At 46.7% G+C, this 23,207-nt stretch overlaps 1 long non-coding RNA gene across 1 annotated transcript; it reads left to right on the top strand.

Annotated features, from left to right (window-relative positions):
• Positions 1-438: 438 nt before the first annotated feature.
• On the top strand, positions 439-8,713 carry LOC135920536 (uncharacterized). Its single transcript, XR_011512314.1, has 3 exons — positions 439-1,246; positions 1,378-1,655; positions 8,565-8,713. It is a non-coding gene; the product is annotated as an uncharacterized lncRNA (long non-coding RNA).
• Positions 8,714-23,207: the final 14,494 nt, after the last annotated feature.

Genomic DNA, 23,207 nt, shown 5'->3' with positions numbered 1-23,207 from the left:
ACGTTGTTTCTACCTGCGGCAGCAAAAATTGGAACAGTTAATACAACGCCGCAAAAAGCCATTTTGCGCGAGTCATCTAAGGGCGTCGGAGAAGGCAGTGCGGCGCGCCGTACTGCCCTCCCCCCCCCCCCCCCCCCCCCTGAGTAAGAATGAAAGCGAAGTGTGGCGGAGGCGCGTTCCCACATGCGACGGAACGGCCCACAGCGACGAATGGCCCACATGCGACGGAACCGACAAAACGACACCCAGTGGACGTTCAGTCTACGAGCACCATAACCACGTCAGGCAAAGCTACATGTCAGGCCAGCAGATATAATGGGACGCGCATGCGCACCGCTGCTCTAGCGGCCCTCTCAACAGCAGGCACCGCGGCGGTAGACGGCGCGTCGATGCAGTTTGGCACGTGCTCCCGTGGTCCGCATACTTTTGCTCATGGGTGTACGTACGCGCGCTTGTTTAGCCTAAATAAGAGTTTCTATTGTTCCCCAATGGAAATGCACATTCCTGATGCATGGTTCAGATCTGCCGGCTAAGGGCGGTAGTGAATAAAGTCACCAAATTGCGGCCTCGTTGCGGTCTCGCATTGCGGCCTCATTGCACGGTCGGGAAAAATTGCTTTAGAACCAAAATTTCGCTGCGCTGTCAGTAGCCATTCACTGATAAGCTTTCTCCGCAGCGTAATGCTCAGTGCAGATGTGATGGGGGTTGTGTGTGCGGTCGGTATGTGACCGATATTCCTGAACGCAGTGTCATTCAGCGATGTGCACAGCTGTGGCTGATTGTAGAATGTGGGCTGTGACAGGAGTGATGGGGACCATGCTCCTGCCTCGGCCAAGGTTGCAGCGATTTCAGAGCTGCAGGGAGCGCCCAGGCAGAACCTAATCTCGGCCCTATGCAGCAGCTCCAGCTTCTTGAGACGGGCACGTGGTAGTGCCACGAGTGGGAGGACGTACCGCAGGCGTGAGGTGGCTACTGCATGGTACAGCCGCAGAGCCCACCTAGTGGTGCAGCTCTGTCCTCGGGCAACAAGCTGGGAGACTGCCTTGTGGACCCGGAGGACCTGGACATGCAGGGTCTTGACAGCAGGCAGCCAGGTCAGCCGGTGATGAACGTGTAGCCCCGGGTACGTCACTGCCGGGCTTCAAGGTCGCCTTCCAGTTGCAGCTGTGCAGCGGGCGGTTGCTCTTGGGTGGAGCAGCATGGCCTCCGTCTTCCTTGCCGAGATGGCAAGGCCAATGCAGATCAGGTAAGCAGCGGCAGTGTCGAGGGCTCTTTGCAGAGCCGAGCGCGCACTGCTGCGGCTGTGTGGTGGATTTCGCACACATAGGGCGATGTGGTCCGCGTTGATGGAGGTATTCACGTGGTTGTGGGGGTCAGTCTGCAGGACAGCAGGCAGTCGGGCCAGGTTGAACAGGAAAGGGCTCACCACTGATCCTTGTGGGACGCCCTCTGCCAAATAGGTCCAGGGCCTGCTGAACGACTGGATAGGGCAGGCCGTCAAAGGCCCCCTTCATGCCGATAAGCACCAGGAGCACGGCGTCACCGCAGGCCTTGGCCTCTTCCACGATGGAGTCCGCACTGCATCAGCTCCGCCGGAAGCCTATCTGCTCATCGGCCAGAAAGCAATGGCCTCCATCAGCTTGCAAGCAGCAGAGGTGAGTGAGACTGGCCGATAGGAGCTCACGTTTTTCAGCCGGCCTTCAGGATGGGGGCCACGTAGGCTGTGCGCCATGACTCAGGCACCTGCCCTGACTGCCAGATGTTCAAGCAGTCAAGCAGGTGCAGCTGCTCGCTGGCGGCCAGGTTGCGAAGCATTTGGGTTCCTGGTGCACTGGGCTCCTGGTGCACTGCGATGCTTGGAGCTCGTGCAGCGTCAGCGGGTCCTGGTAGATAGCCATAACCTGGCTCGATGGCCACCCTGGGTGGTGAGAGAGAAGGGAAGACGGAAAGGCAGGGAGGTTAACCAGGCTGAGTCCAGTTTGCTACGCTACACGTGGGGAGGGGAATGGGGAGTGAAAGAGGAAGAGAGAGAACTTAAGTGTAGGATGTCTATAGTCGGGCACTCAAGTCTGTTGCCCTCAGGCAGCGAAAAAGCGCTCGGACTGCTTTCTGGGCCAATGAACTGTGAGGCCAGGCTCCCAAGACTGGATGACAGGCCATTTACAGAAGCGAAGACCCTGTGTGGTGGTTGTGCAGGCAGCTAGGCAGGCTGACGGAAGGCTGCCCTACCTTCAGGATGGCTGCAGTGCGTGGTACAGCCAGCGCAAACTGGTTGGCGAGGAGCTCCGCAAGGGCCTCTTCGCTGATGCTCAGCGTGATGGCCACGGCGAGGACAGGTTGTAGGCTTCCTCTCCTGCTGGTGAGGGATTTGAGCAGTCTCCAAGCCAGGGGTCCCCTGGACCTGCCCTCGATGGCAGAGCAGAGGCTCCTCCTGCGCCGGGCTTGGCGTCTGCAGCGGGCATCTGCACGTCTGTACTCGGTCCAATGCTCTGCCTTGCCCGTCCGGATTGCTCCACGCTCCATATGGCGCCTGGAGGCACGAATGTTGAGCAGGTGGAGGTCCGGAGCGGGGGTATCTGGTTGGGTAGAGCACTGAACGGTGGCAGCCTGAGCACAATCCACGATGGCGCTCAGGAAGTCACGGCCATCGTCCAACTTGCTGCAGTGCTTCCGGAACAGGGACCAGTCTGTGACGTAAGTTCTTGACCTAGGCCTTCTCCCAGACCTGGGGCTGATCACAATAGGGAAGTGGTCAGACCCCCCATTTGTCCGAAGTTGTGGCCCAGGAGTAGGAGCACTGCTCAGTGTTGAGGGAGAGGTCAATGGCCGTGCGAGCTCTGCGGTAGACGTAGGTGGGCTCCCTGGTGTTCCAAGGTCAGCAGGCCAGCTCAGCTGATGGCATCTGTGAGGCCTTTGCCTCAGCGGGTGCAGCTGCGGCTTCCCCAATCCGTGTGGTGTGCGTTGAAGTCACTGCACAGGACTGCATGCCCATTAAGGCGAACAGCCAGCTGGATAAGGCTGGAGGGATCCCACGGCTTTCCTGGACGGATGCAGATGCTCGCCACAGCCGTGTCCTGGCTGCCAAGGCGTACCACAACGGCGCATGACTCCAAGGGGCCACCGGCGATGTCAGCAACAGGTAGAAGAGCACGCGCCAGGGTGCTGCGGACATAGATTGCCGTGCGTGGCTTTCCTGGCTTATGGACTCCATCTAGGCAGGGTGCCGCAGTGCAACTGCGTGTGGCACAGGTGGTGGCACCCGAGTAGTCGGGAAGCCGTAGGTTCTCGACCACGGCATATGTCTCCAGCAGTGCGAGTACCGTATAGTGCGGAATATAGGTTGAGGTTTTTTCCCAAAAATATTACTAAAAGTTCACCCCTTGACTTACATACCGGCCCTTGGCACAGCATGAATAGTCGTCTGGCAGCATGTAGGAGCGCAGACCTTTCGGCATCCACATTGTTATCGCCCCCTTGGTGACCGACGCGGCCCAACTCGCGGGCGCTGCGCGGTTCTTTATTCTGACGAAGTTCTTTATTCTATGGCGCAGTGCACCCGGAGCTCAAAGACAGGGTGGCGGATTTTGTCCGCGAGCATCGTGCCAGATCTTTGCCAGTCGCAGCAGAACTCATCTGCATCAAAGCTATTGAGATCGCCCGAGAATCCGGACTGCCCAAGGGCTGCCCAAGGGGACTCCGGACTCCGGACTGCCCAAGGGGTTGCATTCAAGGGCTCCATTTATTGGGTTCGTCGCTTCATGCAACGCAAGGGATTCGCACTTCGACAGTGCAAATCAATCTGGCAGAAGCAGCCAGAGGCATACGAGGACAAGTTGGTCGAATTCCAGCGCTATGTTATCCGTCTCCGGCAGCAGCATGGCTACATGTTGGTACAGATCGGCAACGCTGATGAAATGCCGGTGTGGTTCGACATGCCGTCGCTCACCACAGTGTGGAACGCGGCACAAAAGAAGTCGAGCTTCTTTCTACGGGGAACGAGCATTCACGGTGATGCTCACGTGTACTGCAGATGGCAGAAAGCTGCCCCCATACATAATATTCAAGGGGAAGATGCTGCCGAAAGAGGCTTTCCCACAGGATGTCGTTCGCGTGAATGAAAAGGGCTATATGGACGAGGCCCTCATGCTCAATTGGATTAAGACCGTCTGGAATCGGCAACCAGGGGCACTCTTGCGGTGTCCGAGCATGCTCGTCTTGGATGCCTTTCGCGGGCACTTGACCGCAGGATTGAAGCTGGCACTCCGCGACGGGAGGACATAACTCGCCGTCATTCCGGGAGGCATGACGTCAACACTTCAGCCACTGGACGTCGTGCTCAACAAGCCTGTTAAAGACCGTGTCTGTGAACAATATAATCAGTGGATGGCCGGCGACAACCTGATGACCCCAACCGGCCAGCTGCGCAGGCCGCCTCTCGTCACTGTGGCCACATGGGTGTCACAGGTTGTGCTCGCTGCCCGACGAGTCCAAAGAACTTTGTCACCAGGAGAAAAAGTTACAGCACAGTGGGTCGAGTCGTAACGAAACTTGCGAGCGTCCTGGGAGACGTCGGTGTTAAGCGGGGCGAGGCGTCTGCACTCTGCGAGGCGAGACACAAACTGTTCCAAGAAAGGAACTGAAGGGGCTACAGGAGTCAAAAGGAATGATACATCAAGAATGAAACTTGGTGAACAGCCAGTGGTACGTTGCGTAGCCATGTTATAGGCGAATGTCATGAACGACAGGATTGCATCCCCGTTCGTGTGGCCAGGGTAGATGTACAGTCGCATGCAATATGACTTGCAACACTCTTGTTCGTTGTTGAAGGGGCTCCACGGCTGCGCAGCAGCTCTGACATTCGAAATAGCAGTTTAATAGACACCACTAATTGAAGCTGTGTTTCGGTCTGGAACTTACCATGTGTCTGCACAGCCGTACAGCCTTGGAACCCCTTCGACCACGGGCACCGGTGTTGCAATTCATATTGCACGTGACTGTACATCGCAATCATCAAGCTGTTGGTCTGCGGATGGTAACTGGAAGTCGTCTTGCGAATTGTGTTAGAGGCGCACAGAACTTCGGTAAGGATAGAAGAGAGAAAGACTGCTGCGGTCACTGAGGAGAACGCGCGGAGCGCTGCGGTGTAAGATAATGTTGTGTAGGAAGAAATCGGCGACTTCAGCAGCAGTCCAGGATGGTAGAGATGCTGTCTCCGCATAGCGTGTTGGATGGTCTATGGCCGTTGCAATCCAACGATTTCCATGTGAGATCATGGGAAGAGGACCGTACAAGTCTATTCCAACTACTTCAAAAGGCGAAGCGGGACAAGGCAGAGGTTGTAAAGAGCCAGAAGGAGCTGTTGGGCTTGCTTTGACAATGAACGCAGGGTGCAGCATACTTCGCAACGGCTGAAGATGGGCCAGGCCAGGAGCAGCAACTTCATATTCTGTTGTAAGTCTTGTGGTAGCCTAGAGGACCAGTCATCGCATGATCGTGAAAGGCTTCAAGCACCTCACATTGCAGAGAACATGGTATGACCGGGACCCATTTGTTGCCATCGATGTGATAAATGTTGCGATGTAAAACCCCATTGTGCAGCTTGAATTGATTAAGTTGTCGACGAAGTCAGGCGTTTGGAGGTGACGAAGAATCTTCCATACGTTGGAGAATAGTTCAGCAGTATGGGTCGATGCGTTAGTGGGACACAAGGACAGATGGGCTGTTGTGTCTTAGCCATTCGAGGGCTACAATGGGTAAAGCCGATGAAGAGGACTCAGGACGTACACAATCGCGGAGAGGTTATGGTGAATCGTCATGATTCGGCAGAGGGTAGCAAGAGAGAGCATTGGTGTCTTGATGCTTCTTTGCAGCCCTGTAGGTGACATTGAAATCGTACTCCTGTAGGTGAAGCACACAGCAACCCAGGTGACCTGATAAATTCTTTAGCGATGAAAGCCAGCACAGTGCGTTATGGTCGGTAACAACTGTGAAATGGCGGCCATGAAGACATGGGTGAAATTTTAGCACGGCCCAACAGCAAAGCACTCCTGCTTGGTTATGGTGTAGTAATTTTCTGCACTGGTTAGTGCACGACTAGCCTAAGCAATTACTCGTTCGCGGAATGTGTTGTCGCATTGTAGTAGAATGGCATCGAGACTGACTGCTAGCGTCGGTGTGAAAGATGGTGGGCGCGGTTGGATCAAAGTGGCGCAGTACTGGGTCTGACGTCAAGGCATGTTGCAAAAGCAGGAAAGCATGTTCACATTCGTCGGACGAAACAAAGGGTGCATTACTGGGGAGGAGTTGATGGAGCGGAGACGTAAGTGTAGCGAAGTTGCATATGAAGTGCCGGAAGAAGCAAGTCCAAGAAAACTGTGCATGTCTTTTTGACGCAGTGGACACAAAATTCGAGGATGGCAGTAAGCTTCTCGGGGTCCGGACGAATACCTTCTTTGCAGACTATGTGCCCCAGAACTTTGATGGCCTTGCTGGCCAAACTGCATTTGTGTGTGTGTGTGTGTGTGTGTGTGTGTGCGCGCGCGCGCACGCGCGTGTGCGTGTGTTGAGCTGCAAACCAGCATTTGCAAGACAGGCAAGGACTTCATCAAGCTGTTGCAAATGTTGTGAGAACATGGTTGAAAACACAATGTCGTCGAGATAGCACAGACAGGTTTTCCATTTCAAGCCACACAAGACTTATCGATCATGCGTTCGAATGTGGCAGGCACATTGCAGAGTCCAAAAGGCATCGCACTGAACTCGTAGAGCCCATCAGGGGTAGCAAATGTCGTTTTTGCTTTGTCGGATTTGGACATCGGTATTTGCCAGTAGCCTGGTCTAAAGTCAAGGCTATAAAAATACTCAGCACCGTGGAGTGAATCTAGTGCATCATCCATCCGTGACACGGGGTGAACATCTTTGCGCACGATTTTGTTCAGCGCACGGTAACAGACGCAAGAACACACTGAGCTGTCTTCGTGACAATTGCAACGACATGAGTGTCAACAGCTCAAGTGACAGTTGATCCACGAGGCAACAGTTGGGGTTCGATTTGGTTTATTGCAGTAAGCAATGCAGACCCCTCAGAGAAGCGAATAAGGCCAGGGGTAATCAGAATTGCTCGAGATAGGGTATGGTCATAGGGTGGAATGAATACACCGCCATCCACAATGTTACAGGAGTTGACACCTATAATCTTTTCTCTAGGTGGCCAAAGAACGTAATCGGAAGAGGTGACGAGACGAATGCATTCTTCGTGGTTAGGAAGAGAATTGCCAGTGGCATCATCCAGTTGTGTGAGGTGCTGACGACAAGAGATAGAAGCAAACGCCAAAGATAAGAAGTCCCACCCCAAGATGAGTTCATGGGTCACTCACGAAATACCGCAAAAACAATGTGGTGAAGAATTTAGTCTATGGACACACGAACAGGACACTGTGCGATTGGATGAATAATAACCTTGGCCGCTGCACAAAGAGAAAGGCCGGAGTAAGGCAATTCTTGTGTTTTATAGAGTCCCAAACAGTCACATGGCAATAATCGCCAAGCGTCTTGTAACATGGAGCCACCTCAGAATTGCGCCAAACAAAGATGATGGATGCAGCCAGTCTTGCCAGATAACTACATTTTGAGTATTCTGTATTGTTTGCATTTTTTGTGTAAAAGGAATTGTCGCAGAGAGTTTTATCTTCAGTGGCTTTCAGTTGACGTCATCTGCTACAACTAGCACATAAGTTAATTCCATAGCACCACTAGGATGGAGACATTGTGTCGTGGGGTGCTTCCTTAAAAGTGGACAAGAAGATTCTAAAGGAAAAGTGTGAGATGGTCACAGTAATAACCAAGGCATTTGGCATGGGAATGACCCAGCTATGAAAGTATTATCAGATGTGGACAAGCATATAATACTAAATGGCGCCTTGCACGAGTCCCAAGTGTCAAATGTAATGAGTATTGTGCATTGAAAGGGCCAAAAATGTTTCGTACATGCAAGGGAACACTATGGGCATTTGATAACAGTTGCTTAGATGTACTACATTAACAGGAACCAAACGAACTCCCTTAGACATAAGCATGCAGCAAATTCAAGGACTAGATGAAGCTTCAAAGAAGTAACTGCGTTTCATGTAGGATAGGTGTGAATGACCTTTGTGCACGAGATCAGTGATAAAAACACTAAATGAATGCAGTACAGTGTCTGTATCATATCTTGTGCAGACCAAACTAGCCTGGAGTTTCAGCGTTCCTTGTCAGTTCATTTAAATAGGCACTACATTGTTCAAAGTGCAATATTGTTCTACAAAATTAATATGCAAGATGTAGCATGCTAACCCTCGTGGCTCAACAACTACTGAACCGAAACCTCAATGAGCAGTGAAGCTTCCTTGTAATTTTCATCGTAACCATACTTTCGCTCTTGAAAGTGAACCTCTTTAGTGAATTTGCTTGTGTATTAATTTTTCTTTAGGCAAGTATTTTTTATACATGTTAATGTCTCAATTCTGCTTTTTCTTTCCGGGGCTAAAACAAAATGCCTCTTATTTCACTTTGATCTTTTGACCTAGGAAGCCATCATCTGGTGCTGTGTACAGCAAGCACATGCTTCGGGCAAGGAGGGAGCCAGCACCATATCTACATCAGCAAGAACCTCGGTGCTCAAAATAAACATTTTCTGTGCAAATACCTGTCTTTTTATACTTCCAGCATGAATTAATAAGTTTCTTTTGCCTTCACATGCAGGAAGGTTTATAGGAATAAATAGTGACTGTTGAATGCCCAGGAAAAGCCTTGAAGCCATTCTACTTGTACAGTGATAAAGTACATGTGTACTTGAACTTGATAGTACAGAAACGAAAGGCAAAGTAACAAGCAAAATGCTCGGGGCAGCAGTCGTATAAATGGTAGATGAATACAGCTAATTGTGCTGTCCAGTTTCATTCAGTTTGACCAAATGTTGCAAGAATTGCCTTCAATATGAATCATTCAGTTTAGCCAGCTAAAGTCGAACTCGTACAAACTTTGGAATGTCTGCTGGGAATTTTAGCATAAATGGTATGTGTGCATCCTTCAGCAGCACCACAAGCCCAGTAAGGTTTTTGCGTTACTGTCCCCCCTCCCTTGGGGTTATTGCAGTGTTTACTTCAAGTGCTTGAGGGTATAATGGAAAATGACTCCATTCTCCAATAAGAAGACTATATAAATATGCAGGACAAGAGCTTGTAGGCCTGGTTATAAGCATGAATTAGATATGTATAGACCAAAGGCAATATGAATACAATATGTTAAATTGCATCCATATGGGAACTGCCTACATCAAAGGAAAGAAAGTGCAATACTTGCAACCTACCAACATAAACATCAGTCTAGGGAAGGATTCTGTAAGGATCCACTAAGTGGACTGTTTCAGCACACATTGATTAGGTAGAGCTATAAGCTGGTAGAGCAAGTGGCAATCATCACCATGGGCTCTCGTGCTCTATTCATTCAGCGTGTACTGGAATGGACAGTCCACTTAGTCAACACTTGCAGACTAGCCCCCGAGGGCTGTGGAAGCACGCAGTATATTAAGCTTAAGTCTGGAGTGCTACCTTCTGCTTATGTGGCAAGTCCTCCTGTTTACCTGTTCCTTTCAACTGAGAGCTGAGCACTGCCTAGGTTAAGTCAGAAAAAGCAACCAGCGTCCATAGAATTCAAACTATTACTATTTGCCCTATATAAGGGGACAGTGAAGCCTAAAATGACACTTGACTTGGGCCATATTTTTCGCGATATGCCCGAGAATATTGGGATTTCCCATCAATTTTACCCTTCCTACATCACATAGTGAACAACCTGAAAACTTAACACTGTTGCGCAGAGCGATGAAGGGTCAGGATTTGAGCGAGAAAACAACACATGACACCTGAGCGCAAACTATGAACTGGTTTATTTTTCTGCAAGTGAAGCATACATAAAGCCTACACGCATGCACAGGAGTCCTCTTCCCGGTCTACCTACACCCTCTATTGTCAGTGATTATGCTAATCTCTTTATTGCTGAGTGAAATAGACGGCGGACTGACACATGAGCCCTGTGGGTCCACCTTGAGGTTGTATGCTTCCACGACTTGTCTTTTCCTTTGGTTCCTACTTTTCAGCAGAATCATTGCCTTGTGATAATCACCAGTTGATAGTTTGTGCTCAGGTGTCTATTGTTTTCTCGCTCAAGTCCTGTCCCTTCGTCACTCCGCACAACAGTGTTAAGTATGTTGAACCAACTAGCACACTGCACAATTTTCCTGATCTTGAAAACAATTGTAAACTAAAGTCCGTGAGAAACGAAGTGTTCTGTCATGACTTACAGATTTATGCATGATCACTTTGCTATATAAAAATACAATTTTAGCCAATGTTAACGAAGAGCTTCACTTCTGGAGTTCACTTAAATAATGTCTGTGATGCATTGTGACAGTACGAGGTCCTGGAGATCCTACTGTGGAGATATGTCAACATTGAGCCTATTCCTGTTTAATGTATGGATAGATGCCTTCACGAAGAGTTGGAGAAACTGCACAATACAATGTTTTATATCACATGTAATAATTATGCTGTGATAAAGTGTACACGCTGAGCTTAATGTTTTAGAAAAGCTCAAGAAAAGACTCCAGAATAGGTATGATGGATAGGCAACCTTTTATTTGGCTCTCTTCATAGTGAAATCTAGACGCATCACCTCAGCCACACTTAGCAAAATCTGTGGGCTCGTACTGCCCATGCCTTTACTGCACAAGTTGCCTTGGTGCTCCCAGTCTTGACAGGTAACACTTAAGCACACTCTCATGCACGTGTTTGTTCCAAAGCTACAGCTGCTAACTAAAGTAACTCCCACATGCGATTCTGTAACTCTAGACCTAACTGCAAAAACGCATGCAGTACTACGAGTTTGGCATGGAGTCCACATGACATGCGCACAACTTCAAATTTCGTATAGGCAACAGATAACTGGTAATCTGTTAGAGTAACAAAATGGATGCCAAGGAAAATTCACCCAAAGCCTTAGGCAGGAAAATGAGGTGTTGTGATGAGATAAATAGCAATCACATTTGATCGACTGACTAAAAGCTGGCAGGGGTATTGCATTTGACATGATTGAAATGAGCTGCAGCATGGCATGGTAACTGTGGCAGCCTTTACAATGCCGCGCTCTCTGAATTACACTTATGTGCATCCATATGCTGCAGCGACCAACTGTTTTTATTCAAGAAAGCCAGGTTTGTGGTTCAGCACACATCATACGCTGGCAAACTCACTGATGAGTCAACTCCCTGAGATCATCCCATGAGTCTGAGTGAGCCCAGCTGAGCAGTATTTTGGCGAGTTTGAGCCTGAGTGAGCTCGGCTGAGTAGTATATTCTTATGAGTTCAAGTGAGCAGCTAATTATAATTTTGGCGAGTCTAAATAGTGAGTTCCGATTATTTTTCCAACATATATATGGTCCGTGTACTTTCGAAATTCAGCTACGACACTTGCGCATAGGTTGGAAATTAAGCTTCTCGCCAAGTGACTACTGCATAAATGATCATAGAGCTAGCGAAGAACGATACGCCTTAATGATGCAGCATGCCGCGCGGGATCCATGTGTGCAGCGTGCCAGTGGATGGGTGCGTGTTTGGGAAATTAGGGGGTTTCGACCCATCCACAGATAATTTACATAATACCTTTCTCCATAGTGTATTATTGCGATAGAAATGTTTGGACACCCTAAGCGAATTTTCGCCATCGCCCTGATGTTTGGTTTAAAGTCCAAGTGTGACAAAAATTATAGTGCTCCGTTGCATCCCACATGTTGGGGTTAATTGCGAATGAAAGGGTGCGATTGTGAGCCGAGAAGGATGGCAGCTTTATGCGCGCTGTCCACGTCCCGTGATCAAGTGCGCGCTAGGGTCAGAGAGCGCGCGACGTCTCTTGCCTGGCCGTGCCCGTGCATATGGCTGTCCGCGCGCAGCAGAGTGCATATACACGGCCCGCGCGTGCCACATTTTTTAAAAGTAATTTGCGGCCGGTGTAAAGGCGGCAAGCCAACGTGGCTGCTGGTTTCACGAGTGTCAATTGGAAGTAGCGATATCTAAGTTTCGGGCGAAACTTAGAGAACAGTGACTTCCTTAGAGGGGCCAAAATTTTGGGGCGCATGAGCGGCACGTATAGTAGAATGCAGTGTTCCATTGTAAAAAAAAAATTGATGTAACAAAATAGAGTGCTGAGTGTTACGTCTTTGTTACATCAAGGTTCAACAAAAATTAAGCGCTGGAAATCAGCGCTGGACGCACATGCAACTCCTTACTCCACACTGAAAACATTTGAGAAAACATTTTTTTTAAATACTTTGTACATTTGTATAAATACCTGCGGATATTCCTCTGGTTTAGCCTAATTATGTGCTGCCTACTTAACTTACTGACGCAGCATACGTATCATTGCGAAATTTATAATTTTTTGCTTTTAGAAAAAGCATCGAGTTATTGAATTTTGCGAACAGAAAAAAAAATTGCAACTTCCAATATAGCGCGCTTCCTAGGCTATTAAATAGCTACAATGTTCAAGGAACGTACTGTTTCCATGAGTGGTTTACTCATGCAGTAAGATGTACTGCTCCTACACCTTGTAATAAAAAGCATATGCATCGACACATAGCAGCTGATATTCTTGCTTATTTTCTCATCACAGAGGTAGATGGGGCACATGAACCAATATGCTCACACAAATCAACGTGACCAACTACTGCGGAGACATGGCAACGAATTCTTTGTTTACCTTGTACACCACAAGTGCGAGGTTTGCGCATTAATTTGACTTCATGAAACCCTATTTATACTACAGGCTTTACGGCAATGCTTGCATGCAGTGCGGTGAAGCGCTCGACGAAACTGCACATATTATATGATTTGTTTGATATTAACTCGAGATGCAAACGTTTGTGCAGGCAGGCAAGCAATGTTTCCATTCACGCAGCGCCCCAAAATAGCGAGGTATATGCATTGATCTGGTTTCATGACATCGTACTTTTGCCACTAGCTTTACGGCAGTGCTTGTGTATAGTGCTGCGAAGCACGACGGAACTGCACGTTATTATACGGTGTGCTTGAAATCCACTCGAGATGCAAACGTTTGTGCAGGCAGGGAACGAATGATTTAATTCACGTAGCACAACACGAGAGCGCGCTCTATGCAGTCATTTGATTGAATAAAACTCTATTTCTGCCACAGGCTTCACAGCAATGCTTGTGTAGAGGGCTGTGAAGCTCGACGCAGCTGTAACAACATCCCACAGTACACCCGATTTTTACCGAGTTTGTTTTAAAGGGCCCCTCACAGGCTACATAACAAATTTTGGTTATACACTGAAAGTTGTTACGTGCCCTCTAAGAAGTGTTCTACCGCAAGCATTTTTCAAATTGGTTCATTAACAGCAGATAGAGAATGATTGAAGTGCCGCGAACGCATGATTTCAGGAGGCGAGCGTCGCCGCCTATATAAACACTCTCTCGACATTCCCCGTTTCGCCTGTGTAAGCAAATTTCCTTCACTGCGTTCCCCCATACCGGAGCCGAGGGGTCGCGGCGGGTATACCCTGCCGTCTTCTTTGTTTCACCGTCACCGGCACACTTCCGGTGACGGTGTCGCGCGAGCTGTTGCGCTTGTCTCGTTTCCTGTAGCGGACGATAGTGCGCGCTCTACACGAGAACACGTGATTAGCGGTATAAGTCAGTGCCCCAGCACTGAGGCAAACGCGAGAGGATAAAAGAGCATTCATGATCGCAATGCTGGAACACATGTAGACAATGACGTATAGTTTCGTTCTCTGCGCGCGTGCAAACGTCGGGAAAAGGAGACGAAACGGAAATTCATCTCTCTTGCTACAGTGCGAAGTAAAACAAAAGCACCCAGACATTCGGGTTGTATTTTTCATTATTTCTCTAAACTTTAATTAGTTCACTGCAGCAACAGATTCAACAAATAACTGATGCTGCCTTGAATCTAAGTCACGTGTCACTCTGAGTGCCATCACAGCACAGCCTGTGCTCCTATGCAGCAGCAAAGTTACGGGCATTCATCTGCTTGCTGCTGCGATAACATTATGACACTTTAACTCAGAGGTACGATTTTTGTTGTGTGAGATTATAGATAGCCAGTAGACTACTTGTCTGATGTTAAATGCTATGACCCACTGGCAATCCACGATGCACTCAACGAAAACGTTTTTATGCTGTGTGTGGCGTGACTCACCAGTGACCCACACGCAAGAATTCTTGCTCTTGTGTTGCCATCTGAGGTTTGAAATTGCAACTAATATATATTTTTATTGCATTGGACATGGGGTGGCATGTTTGTTTCGGAGAGTGGAGTGGCGGCGCATTTCTCAGTTGGGTTTCTTGCAAACTTTCGCAGCAGTCTTTGAAATACGTGCCATTGGAATAAGTACCTGCATTTTTCTTGCTACTCCCAAACTTTTCAGCGTGTCTAATAGATAGATCCTCATGCCCCTTACGGATGAAAAAAAAAAGCACAATGCAGAGGAAACAAATAAACTTAGTTTTGGGCCAGAAGAATGCACCAGCAACTTCGCGATCACCAGCGGATGAGTCAAGTGCTTCAGTGTCAGATGTTCAGCAGTGGACAGTGAAATCAGTGACAAAGATAGTGTTTACGAACCATCACAGACCTCAGCCAGCATGTCGAATGGAGAGTCAGACCTGACTGATGATTCTGAGGTGAATGATTCAGGACACAATGCTCTCATTTCTCTCAGCCCATCTCTAGAGAAATGGACACCGGCAACAACCACTTCGCCTAGTGTGACACCACACGTACTCTAGGCCGCCCACTATCATTCAGTTGCCATCTAGCCGTTATGCCCCATCTTTATGTTCACTGTTTATTACGGATGACATTTGGCAAATGATGGTCAATGAAACAAACAGGTTCACACAAGTGTTGAAGTCAACTACTCCTAAATCTAAATCACGCTTGAAAAATTGGACGGAAACCAATGCCAAAGAAATTAAAGCATTTATTCGAATACTGATTTGTATTGGTCTCCTCCGTCTTCCTACTCCCAAATCTAAATCAAAGTTGAAAAATTAGATGGAAACCAATCTCCAACAAACGAAAGCATTTGTTGGAATACCAATTTGTATTAATCTCGTCCATCTTCCTATCCGAGTCACTACTGGGCAAAAAGTAACCTGTATGGTGTTGAACTCATTCATCAAAATATGAGCCGTGACCGCCTTCTCCCTACTTTTGAGGTTCCGGCATTTTGCGGACAATTAACTGGTTGCAGAGTTGCAGGATCATGTCTTTAAGATCCATCCTCTGGTAGAGAAATTGAACCAAAATTTTTGCCACTGTGCTTGAGCCAGGAAAGGAGGTTGTGATAGATGAAACAATAGTGCCATGGTGTGGCAGACTTTCGTTCTTACAGAGTCAGGCTGTTCAAGGCATGTACCAAAGACGGTAACAGGCTAAAGGTTGATGTATATGCCGGAAAGCGTGACTGAACAATTGGCATCGGACATGCCAAAGATGTATGCTTGAAACTCCTGCAAAATTACAAGGAAGTTGTGTGCCCGCTGTCCGTAGACAACTTCTACATGAGCTTGCCGCTCGCTTTTCGCCTTCTAAAGGAAGACACTTTCATTCGTGGCACAGTTCGCTCAGTGAGGAAATGGCTGCCAAAAGATCTCACTGAAGTAAAGGTTGCAAATGGCAGTGTTACCGAACTTCAGTCCAAAAATGGAGTGAAGGCACTGAAGTGGATGGACAAGAGGCCTGTTCTGATACTCACATCTGTCGCCAAATATGAAGCAACTTTGGTGGACAGTGGGAAGAAAACAAGGGACGGTGCACCAATCATGAAACATCAGGCCGGTCTCGATTACAATGCAGCAAAAAAGGGCGTCGACTATAGTGACCAAATGACGTTATACCACAACTGCCTTAGAAAAGGACTCAAGTGGTACAGAAAAGTAGCTGTTGAGTTGCTTGTTGGATGTGTCATCATAAATGCAAGGAACATTCGTGGCATGCTTGAAGGAAACTCTACGCCAATTATAAAATTTCAAGATGAACTGGCTCATTCACTGTTCGGCCCTCGTCAAGACAACATCGAAGAAACTCGTGGGAGAAGTGTCCACATGCTAAGAAAAACTGGCACATCGGCACACGACACTCAGTGGCTCTGCACTGGCTGCTATGCGGCCAACAGTACCAGCAGTAGCCCAAACTCTATGGGGAGAGTGAGAAAAGTGACCACTTTCTGTGAATAACGCCCCGGCAAGCCATTCATCTGTTTGTTGTGCTTTAATTCTAAGCACAAGTAACCTGAGAAGCAAGCTAGCTTCAACTGTAAAATGAGTAGGATGAAAACTTCAAGACATGGCTAATGTTCATACTAAATTTTAGCCTTTCTCTAACTAATAAATATTTCTAACACAGGAACTGACTTCTTGTCTTTTTTAATGGCAAGCACTTTGTAGTTCAACATAGGTTTCTAGCATCTTGAATCCATTGAGGGGCTACAGAATGTATTAAAGAAAGCTAAAAATGCATAATGTTGTGCTGAATGTGATCAAGACACATGTACAAGAAACTATAGTCATTAGTTCGATGAGGACAGTAATGTGCTTTAGCAAGTTAGAACTTTGTTACCAACTTGCCCACATTCACATCTTAAGGGGACAGGGTAGGTCCTATTCTTGCCATGCATTTTAGGCTATGTTCGTGACCCTTTTTCTCGTGATCTGCTGGGGTTAGAACTATAAACTTGGTGGCATTGTAATCAGCAATGTTAGGCAGTGTTACTGAACCAGGATTATTTCTTTTTAAAGATTAGTTTTCTTGTTTTCATTTTTTTACTGGACCCACCAAATTTTAGAGCCAAAATCAGCAGTAAATAGCCTGTAAAGAAAAATCCCCTACAAGGATATTTATACTCCTGGTTCAGTAGACTTTCTGTAATGTTTACTCAATATCTGGAAGATATTTTCTCCCTAGCTCTTGTAGTTTCTGAAAAAAAGGGTCAAATGCAGCAAAATTTGTTGTTTTGAGATAATTGGCTTTGAAGTGGAAGAAAGAGCTTTATTGCAATATTGGACTATAGAAACAAATTCTGGCACATTTTTTCAATAGCCACCAGCCTGGTAGTCTGCTCCATCGTCAACATTTCTTTTCTGTGCTAGCTGCCTTGTTTTCCGGACCTCCTTAGTTACCAGTCGTGTAGCCCTCTCTGCAAAGTACAGTCGACGCCGGTCAACTTCGCGCAACCACTGGACTGTGAACCGTCCTGGATAAACTCCGAATGACCTCAAAATGACGGATCTAGCAATGCTGCGATCATTAAAAGTTAGCACAGCATCCATTGTCGCTATTTTCAGCGTCTTGAGGCCAAGAAAGACATTCTTCGCAGCGCGCTAATATACAACGTTGTTGAACGCCTCATTCGCATTCCGAGTTTTTCCATGGAGACATTTCCGGAGAAGCTCAGGCTTTGAGAGCTGCTGAAACACCAGCGTTCCATTTCGAGCGTTCCGCCGAGCGCGAAAGCTTCGATGCAGACGCTCACGTGGTGGCCACGGCGCCCACTCCTGGATTGTGTTGCGGAGAATTGGCGTCATTAGAGGTCGACTTATGCCGGTTTCCGTGGAAGATACGTTTTTAGAAGCACTCCTTTGGCTTCGTCATTGCATTACCGCTAAATAACCAGCACCAAGGTATAAATAAATTCGATTGTCCGCGAAAACACGCCAAAGCACGAGCAAAACGCCGCGCGTTGGCTTTGCGAGTAATCCAGCAGCGTCTTAGGATTGGTTTGGCTAAGTGAAATATGGTAGCTAGGTTTTCACTGCTGCCAGATGAGTGACAGCCATTCCGCTAAACGTGACAAAAATAGGCGTTGAAAAAAATTTTTTTCTCAGTCTAGGAGAGGCAAAGTTACCGAGCATGTGTCAAAGGGGGCGTGGCTGGATGCTGCCTAGGTTTCGAAAAATGTTGATTTTGAGGTAGATATTTCGCGTGCGCGCAAATGAAACACTGGGTCATGTTAAGGACAGAATAGAGATATTAAATTACACAAAAACAAAAAATCGATTTTTTTCGGAAAATTTGCCTACCCTGTTCCCTTAACAGATTTAACAATGTTTCCATTACGTGGAGAACCTTGATCTACAGTGCTTTTATCATACTGAAGAAGGTTGGTGTTCCTATTATAACACGTGTACTTAAGAAGCTCAATCTCTCAGGATTTCATGTTGTTTTACTTGACATAAGCTTACGAGGCTTACAGATTACGTGCTCGTATCTCAACGTAAACACTTACTTCCTTTTCAATGATTTTCATTTCTGTAAAAGCACAGTAAATTTCGTCAGACGAGAAGTGCAAATGTGTTTTTTATTCTTTCATACTTGGTGCTTGCTATTATACAACTTACTTATATCAACTTGCTTGTTTAGAAAACTCATAAAAAACACTCCCCCCACCTTCTTCTTTCTTCTTTTACTTTCCATTGACTCTGACTTTCATTATGCTAATAAACTTCAGAAGAGCTTGCTCTCAGGCTAGTTTGTACACACTGCTAAGAATGAAAAAATGGAGAGAAAACGGGACAAGAAAGAAAGGCCTACAGAATGCTGATTTGCGCGCGGCAATCTATATCAAGGACGAGGTGCTGGACCAGGGAAGCTAAGAAGCCGCCACAACTATGGGAGCTAGGTGAATGGCTTCGATGTCCACACAGAAACATAAATATAGGAATGTTATAGAATGCTGTGTCATTCAACAACCCCGTGAATGTTGAAAAGTGGGACAGTGATTAGCTGAAAAGAGTTTCAGAGAGCTCCAGGGAGTGGGGAGGATGATACAGTAAGGGGGCTAGGGTGGTGACACGCATTAAGGGCATCAAGAATGAAGTGAAAAATTATGGAACATAGGGGGATTGTCTCATCACTGCTCGATCGCTCAACACCAGATAGCTGTGGCCAGTTGCCTTAGCCGAGATTCACCTACCCTGTCATAGCATGTGCTGTGCTTGCTGCTTTGCAGTCTTTAGAATAGGCAGGTGTCAGGGAAGCATGCCCATAATGCCTGCAATTAAGTAATAGGCGACTTGCAAAATAGTGCCCACTCTCTTCCATACACAGCCATGGCTGAACCACTCACTAGCAGATCTGGTAAGAAAATAACGCTGACCTTCACTGTTACTTGGGCTGCAACAAGTCTGGGCTGCAAACAAGAAGACACAAGACAGAGCGCTGTCATGTTTTTAGCACAGTTCACTTTCCTAAGTAATGTAACAACAAGGTCATAATATACATTATATGAATACATCAATTTGTAAACAAAATGTTATTTTTAATATGGTAATATAGTCATTTTTAAAAACAGCACAAGGATGATAGCATAATTTTAGGCATAGTCTTAGCAATGAAAAACTTTTGTCAGAAGTTAAGCAAAGTTTTGGCAATGTAAAAATGTGCATCCTCATTGCTAAAGCATTCCTGTCCGGGGAGTGCTAGAGTTTGTCTTGGTGTGATGTAAAACCCTCCACACATTTATGTAGTGCTAGAGAGAGAAGTGATGGGGGAGTGGTAGTGACCAGTGGAGAATCCTTCCCTGAAATGAATTTCTGGCTACGTCACTGAATGTCTGCAATGCCTTGTAATAGCAATAGGTCTTGGATGGAAACACTATAGATGATACCAGTGAACCTATTGAGCCTATTCCTGTTTAGTGAGGTGATGTATGTTTTCCCAAAGAATTATAGAAACTGTACAATGGAATGTTTTGTACCACCTGTAATAACCATGCTGTAAGAAAACAGAAAGGCTGAGCTTAGATGTTGTAGGAAATCTCTTAAGAGGCTCAAGGATCGGTAAAGGTGACTAACTTCTGTATTCTCCACTCAACCCTCCACCTGGATTCAAATGCACAGCAGCCCCACTCCTTGACACAGGCGGTTGCTTAGCTTTAATTAAACTTCATGTCAATTACTGTGAAACACAGCGTCGTCTTCAGTCAAGGGGTGGCACTGCGCTCATCTCAGTGGAATGAAGCTTCCAGTCATAGATGGTTTCAGAATACAGCGTGTGTGACCTCACATTTTACTCTCTTCGTCGTGAAATCTAGACACCAAAGCATCGGTTTGAACAAGTAATGCTTTAAGCGCTCTCTCATGCATATGTTTGCTTTAAGGCAGAGTCAGCTTACTATTTCCTGCTTCTGCCACATGCAAATGACACAAAAATATCTGAATAAAATGATTGTGATTTAAGTGGTACACACTCTCTGCAATGTGATTAAATGTTTGTAATAAAAGAAGCACTACTCATGTGCTGGTCAGCATCTGCAGCATTATGTTCACCAAGATAGCTTTTCTGTCTCAATATATTCAATATTGTTGCAAATTTAAGAGGTTTTGCAGCTAACATGTAGCTGTCAACTTGTGTCTCGAGAACATACAGCTTTAGTTGAGAGGAGCGCTATATTGCATGAGACAAAGGAGCATTTTTAGACTGCTTGTTTTATTTATGTGTGAAAAACAATTGTGAAGGTTTTAATAGCAAAGTAATACAGTAGGTGTTGGCAACGCGAACAAGCCATGCAAAGTGTATGCATTAGAAATGAACTATCCAGATGAGGACCCCCCACCCCACTGATATATGTCAATGCTATAATATCAAATGCTGTGACATTTAACACATATGGTGACTAAAAAAAAAGGATAACTAAAGCAAGAGCAGCATTAATAAAACAACAATATCAACTGCAAAATTTATACAATTTTTCTCAAAACTTTTATCTTCGCATAAACTGTGGCCTCACACACTGTGGGCACTTTTGCTAACAACCTTCACATTTCACTAGTGCTAATTCTAGCTTCCCTTTAGCTTCTAGCTTGATTCTAGCTTCCAGCTCAACTGCAATGTTTTGAACGTCAGGGCATGTGCAAGTGAAAATTAGTTTGTGATGGCCATGTGGATCTGTTTCTCTGCCTGAATAATAGGGAGAGGAGGGCAATATAGTTGCCTTGAGAACTATTAAGCAGAAGCAGCATGGTGGATGAGGAGCAGTGGCCGGAATAAAACATTTCAGGAGTTCAATGTAGTAAGGATACAGGAGTCATATGATTAACTTCGCAAGAATATGAGGCCATTATAACACTAAGGGAAACAGACTGGCCCATCACACTGAATTTTCAAATATCCTAAGTGGTCTAGAACACCTTGCACAGCTGCTGTAATTAGGAAAAAAAAATGTAGCATTGTCTGAAAAAGACAGCTTTTTTGTTTGTTTACTCTGCTATGCCACTGTACACATTATTACTATTACTTTTTTTTCTTTTGGAACAGAAAGTCACCATATGCCTGGAGGTTTTAGATCACCTTCTTGGTGTGCTCCCGATATATGAACAGTTCGAAAACATTAACATTGTTGCTTTGTTTATTGCTCAAGTAGAGCGGCACGTAACAACTGACTACGGAACCAGGCGTGTGAATATGCACACCCTGTATCCAATCAACCCCTATATCAATCAATTTTGTACAATTAGACCTCCATATATTGAACTTTAATGTAACAAACCGTTTTACTTTGCAGAACTTATTTGGTGTGCATATAGAAATCTTCAATTTATTGAATTCTGTTTATCTGCAATTTCAATTTACGGAAACTATAAATTCTTCTAAAATTTAAATGAGGATATGTGTTGCATTTGAACTGTAAATTCTATGGACGTACAAGCGCTTTCCGGGAGTAAAGCTTCACGATTTCCTTCCAAAGTTTATTCGACTTAAGGACAAAATTCTGCAGCAAAGTTATAAACGACCACAGGTGACAAGCAGCTGAATGCGAGGTATCTGGTACAGACCCACGGGGGAAAACTTAAAAACCACAATAGCACACATTCAGGCGAGTATGTAAACAGGCGAACTAAGCAGGGAACAAAAACAACACAGCACTGCTTTCATAGGTCCCGAATGATCAGAGTTTCGTCAGAGTTGGTGCAAGCACGCATCCGCAGATAAAACGGGCTCCCACCGTGCATTGACCAATACTTCGAGAGCTGACGCCTACACAATAACCGGGGTAGGTTACAGCACTTGTTTCTGCTCTGATCGTATAGTGTTCGAATGATGTCGCGACAACGCAAGTACTTGCAATAGGGGCGACGACCTTCCACAACTCCAGAACATCACAAAAGACCGTTTGCACATGTACTAACCAGCCAAACTAACTAACCACGGCAGCGAAGACCACTTAAATCGAACATACAACGCAGAAACACCTCGTAAAGTTTTCACCATAGAGAAAGGTTACACCTTATTGCACAGACGCTCACAAGAAATTCAAGAAATGTCTAAAGCGCACTACCGCCGCCTTTTAAAAATCCAACGGGAGCCAAGCCAAATCAGTAATAAGTTGGCTATTTGGGTGAACGCAACGTACCCGTTAGAACCACCGGGTACGCCCAACGCCGGCCAGAAAGGAGCAGACAGGACGAGCGCTCGTCCTGTCTGCTCCTTTCTGTGTCCGTGTTTCACTTCGCGCTAGAAGCCAAAATCATGTTACCGTACCAACTCGCCCAACTGTCCATCCTTTTGCATTGACAGCTCTGGCCTTCTAAGCGGTAGATGGCGCGCGATGTCATGGTTCGCAGCACCTTACGTTTCGTATACATTGCAATCGTTCCCGCGTATGCTTATTGTTTGCCGAAGTTACATACATAAGCTTCCTACGGAAACAACATAGCACTCGCCGCTTGCTCGTCGCTGCCGGTTTTTGTCTTTGACCCAGAGAAAAAGAGGGAAAGAGTGAGCAGCCACTTCCAGCGCGCGCAAGCATTCGCTCCACTGCTCCACTTCCACCTGCGGTCGTCTATTTCAAGAGCAGCGCGTCTCTCCAACCACTCTCGGCGGCGTCTCGTTTCGGTGCCACAGCCGCTGCGCGCTTGTTTTCCGAGAGAGCGAGAAAGAGGCGCATGGAGGCGCGGCGAAAAAGAAAAGAAAGAAATAAAGAAGGAGAGAATGAAGAAACGATAACGCGCGAAGTTCACTCGCTGCTGCCGCCCGCAAACCCACTTCTCCCTGCCGCGGCATCGCGGTGCGTCCATCAGCCGCCGTCCACTCGCGAATGTATGTGCCCCTTGCTGCCTGCGTTTCTTACGGGTAATGTTTGT

This window comes from Dermacentor albipictus, chromosome 2 (assembly GCF_038994185.2).
Source record: "Dermacentor albipictus isolate Rhodes 1998 colony chromosome 2, USDA_Dalb.pri_finalv2, whole genome shotgun sequence".
NCBI lineage: Eukaryota > Metazoa > Arthropoda > Arachnida > Ixodida > Ixodidae > Dermacentor > Dermacentor albipictus.
The sequence above is the reverse complement of the archived record's forward strand: the minus strand, read 5'-3'. Positions and strand labels throughout refer to the sequence as shown.